This window comes from Cajanus cajan, chromosome 3, assembly GCF_000230855.2.
Source record: "Cajanus cajan strain Asha chromosome 3, NIPB_CcT2T_4, whole genome shotgun sequence".
Lineage (NCBI taxonomy): Eukaryota > Viridiplantae > Streptophyta > Magnoliopsida > Fabales > Fabaceae > Cajanus > Cajanus cajan.
The window spans coordinates 62,520,539-62,525,514 of NC_138519.1; the positions used below are offsets into that span (position 1 = coordinate 62,520,539).

The window sequence follows — 4,976 nt, forward strand, 5'->3', positions numbered from 1 at the left end:
GTTAATTGTCACTATTAAGAGTTTTAAATCATAAATATATTATCATTAGTTTCAAAATGTCTTGTCACAACTAGTAATTATTATTTTTATTATTATTTAAAATAATATTAATAATATAGTTATTTTTTTTATTTTAGTCTTTAATTTCATTTTCTAATTATGATATTGATTTAAATTTTATCTATAACTTTTTACTTTTTCTATACAAATTACTCTATTATATTACCTTTTCAAAATTAAATCAATCTTACAATATCAATTCAAAATTTGAAACTTATACCTAATAATTCATTCATTTATACAAAAATGCATTAACAAAATACACAAAAAATAGTTTAAATAATTATATTATAAATTTTCTCATAATATTTATTTTAACAAAATGTAAATAAAACTAATCAATAAATATGCTTTGTCATTATTACAAGAGAAAATGTAAAAAAGAAAATTATTGGGTATTCTTCTAAGAATAGCCATAAACTTCTTTCTTAGCAAAAAAATTCCATCATTCCTTCCAAGTCTTAGCTGCTTAATATTGTTCGTAACGGCTTTGAATATGTTAATCAAAGAGATGGCACCGGCCAATTCTTAGTCCCACTAGATGGATTACATCATAATTTTTGAATCCTTGTGTTGCGGCTCCATAAGTTCCATTAGTTAATAGTCCCGACACCTGCAATTAATTTAAATTTCACTAGGATTAGAATGAAGTCATTTTACCAAAATTTAGTATCACAATGTATATTTTCATGATAATATATTTATTTTAATCATATATTTAAAAGAACATTAAAAACAACTCAACATACCTTAAAATCATAACTGTTCGAAGAAGACATCTTTGATCCTCACGTGCTAGTTAACATACCTACATCAATTATATAGATGTAGTAATAAACATTATTCCATGAACAACATCAATTTCAAATAATGTTTGAAGTAGTATTTTTCATGCAAAATTCAACTCATGGAAATAATCTTCAATTGTGATATTAAGTTTCTCAAAATCTAAACGTGAATGCTTTAAGTAACTTACAAAACAAGATTAAGAAAAATCAAGAATATTCTAATACAGGATAAGAATTATTGAATTTACATACCCAAATAAAACAATAAAACAACATAAATTCATAATAACATAAAAAGCCCAGAACCCTCTTGGAAATGTTCCACACACTTAATTAAGCTTACGGGGAAAAAATCTTTCCACAACAAATATCTAAATAAAAAAAATCAAAATTTATTATCTTTCCTATATTGTTTCCAAGTTCCAGCACAAATCTAGTGACATAAAAGAAAAAAAAAATAAGATACCTTTTTTGTGTAAGCAGACTCAGAATGTACCGTGAGATATCAAACATTGACGATGATTCTAAAATGTCTTGCTGGAAAATATTATTGCGAAGTTATAATTTTTTTTCTTGACAATTCGAAACCTATGTTTTTGGAATCAAGAGAGGGATTTGGAGGGAGGTGCCCAAAGTGTCAAGGTTCGAAGCAGTGAGGCAGAAGGAAATTCATAATTTTTTCGAAGCAGTGAGGTAGAAGGAAATTCATAATTTTTTGGAGAAGGAAACAATAACCGTATGGAAAATAAAAACTGAAAATCAAATATGGCAAGAAAATAGACGAATAAAAAGATCGTGGATGCATAATGGCGGAAAGATAAATTCTTAGCAAGCGGGAAAGATTTCAAATTTCTTTTTATTAATTTCTATTTCAAACAAAACATAAGATACTAATAGTAATATCAATATGTATTATTTTTATTAAAAATGTATTATTATTATTATTATATATGTCTAAAATTGTATGTTATAATATAATATATAAATAAACCAACTTACCATGCTTAAAATATTATTAATAAATCTAAATATATTTTTAATTAAATAAAATTTCAAATTAAAATAAAAAAATAGTTAATATTTTAATATGTGTAATACACAAAATATTTATTTATTTTATATCAATATTTAAATAATTTTAAATATATAAATTATATAATAATTTTTATATTAATAATTAAATTTTATTATAATTTAAATTTATAAATAAATGTATATAAATAAGAATATATATCTTAAAAGATAATTTTTTAAATTCATTATTCAACTGGAATGTTTTTACTTTTTAAGAGTTTTGTTCAATAATAACTTTTTTTACTTTTTAAGAGACTTTTTTAATTTATCTTTAAGATCAGATTAAAAAGGTATAAATTCAATTAGTTTGATTTGTATCTCGAATTTTCATTTTTAGAAATTGAATGATATCAATCCATTTGATTAAAAAATCCTATTATTTTTATTTTACTTTTATTATTAATTTTGGTTTGAGTTATGATGTTTGAACTTTTAGTGAAAGATAAATATATATTCAAATATGAAAGTCCTTTATTATATTTCACTCATAAAATGAAAGTCAATTATTATTATTATTTTGTTCTCTCATTTTTTATTATTGACTACTGTAATTATGTCATTTTTAAGTGATAAATTTAAGTTTAAATTTAATGATATGGTTATTTTAAATTTTTTTAATGTTAAATGATTTAAGTGAGGTATTTTATAATATTAACAAATAGATTTGTATTGGATGTTTTATTTGTTGGACTTGAATGATATGACAATATATTTTTGGTTAAATTTTATTTTTGATTTCTCTATAATATGAAATTTATAATTTTGTTCTCTCTATTTTTAAATTCACAATTTTAGTCCTCAATTTTATAAAATTCACAATTTCGGTCTCTTCATTAAATTTCATCTATTAATCATTCAAATTATAATGTTTATTGTATCCTAATATTATATAGATGACATGATAATCAATATTTAAGCTAAATTGTACTTTTAGTTCTAATTAGAACTAAAAGTGAAATTTAGCATGAATATTATTAAATATCAATTGCTATGCTATCTATTTAAGATCAAATATGATTAACGTTACAATCTTAATGATAAACAAATGAACATTCAATAAAAAGACCAAAATTACAAATTTTATAAAATCAAATGAATAAAATAATGAATTTAAAAATAGAGGACCAAAATTGCATATTTGATATTATAGGAGGACCAAAAGTATAATTTAATCTAAGCTTAAATATGTTTTTAGTCCCTCAAATTTAGGGTAAATCTATTTTTGGTCCCTCAAATTTAAAATTGTTGTTTTTAGTCCATGTAATTTTAAAAAAAAAATCTTATTTTAGTCCTTATATTCAAATTTTGTTAAGAAATTTATCAAATATTATTGCATAAAATCTACCTATTCGTGTCCTTATTAGTGAAAATATCACATTAAATCCAGTTGATATTGCATAACTATCTTAATTAGTCACTTTCAAATATGTTATTAGTGACCTAAGGAACTAAAACAAGATTTTTGAAAATTACAAGGACTAAAAATAACAGTTTTAAATTTGAGGGACCAAAAACAAATTTGTCTTAAATTTGAGGGACTATAAAAACATACTTAAGCCGTTAATCTATATTTTATAATTTTTCTAGTGTGATTTCTTATTTTTGTTTTATTACTTTTATATTAAATTCAACGATTAGATCTAAACCAAATTGAATATGATTGTATTAGATTAGTTTGATTTGAATTAAAAATTAAAAAATTAAAAATCGAATCAATTCAAATCAATTAAAGTTGATCGAATTAAATTAAAACTTTTATTATAATAAAATAGGGTAAAAATAGACTTTTTGTGGCTCATTGTTTCTTAAAAAATTAAAATAAAATAAAAATCATGAAATGAATACTTAGTTAAAGAATGTGAAAGGTTTAAAATACTAAAGTAGAACAATGAGATCACAAAATATTAAATATTAAAAAAAATACAATGGAAGATAAAAGTAATTTAGATTTTAGAGTAAAATGTGAAGAAAGAAAAAAAAAGGACAAAATTAAAACTAAGGTGGTATTAGTTAGGGTTGTATGAAAAGTGCAAGAGATAATTTTTTTTTTTTTTTGCAATCATAATAAACCAAAGCAAATAATAAGAGTTACACAAATTAAATTAGTCTTTAATGTAATATTTTTAAATATTTTTTTAAGGTAGTGAAGTGTAAATTACTCTGAATTTTAATATAGTATTAAATTAATAATATTTTATTCTTTGGTACACTAGCCTTTAAGATTAGTAAGGTTTTAATATATCTTTATGTTTTTAGAAGAAGTTTTAATGAATCTTAATCTAGTATTGTTTGGATACTGTTGTGGGTTGCATCAATTGTCCCGTGGCAGAGGCTAGGTGGGCTAAGTCACTGTCGAATCATGGCGCTTGGGCTGCTGCGCTCTTAAGTAAAAAGAGTTGCGCCCTGACTATCAGCTATAACTTTTGGCCTAATGGTAAGTGCTCGATCCAACGGGTTGCATCAATTGTCCCGTGGCGGAGGCTAGGTGGGCGAAGTCACTATCGAATCATGGCGCTTGAGCTGCTGCGCTCTTAAGTAAAAAGAGTTGCGCCCTGACTATTAGCTATAACTTTTGGCCTAGTGGTAAGCGCTCGATCCAACAATTAGTATCAGAGCCAAGGTCATGAGTTCAATACCCAACGGGGCAATTGCTAAGGGGGAGATTGTTGCGGGTTGCATCAATTGTCCCGTGGCGGAGGCTAGGTGGGCCAAGTCACTGTCGAATCATGGCGCTTGGGCTGCTGCGCTCTTAAGTAAAAAGAGTTGCGCCCTGACTATCAGCTATAGCTTTTGGCCTAGTGGTAAGCCCTCGATCCAACAGATATTTTAATAAACTAGTAATTTAATATCTACAATGCATAAATTCATCTTTTACATATAGTTAAAGTTTATAATAAATTATATATATATATATATATATGTGTGTGTGAATAAATACTAAGTTCAAATATATAAATTATATTTTAAATTTGTATAGATAAATATTTTTAAACTTATTAATTATATTTTATATTTATGATAAATAATTTAAATTATAGAAAAAAATTATTTTTA

The 4,976-nt window shown here is 24.0% G+C and overlaps 1 long non-coding RNA gene across 1 annotated transcript; it reads right to left on the bottom strand.

The window, feature by feature from the left end:
- Window positions 1–358: 358 nt before the first annotated feature.
- Window positions 359–2,442, bottom strand: LOC145956583 (uncharacterized). The gene is made up of 3 exons (XR_014432824.1): window positions 1,315–2,442; window positions 810–868; window positions 359–673 (listed from the first exon to the last, which is right to left on the bottom strand). It is a non-coding gene; the product is annotated as an uncharacterized LOC145956583 (long non-coding RNA).
- Window positions 2,443–4,976: the final 2,534 nt, after the last annotated feature.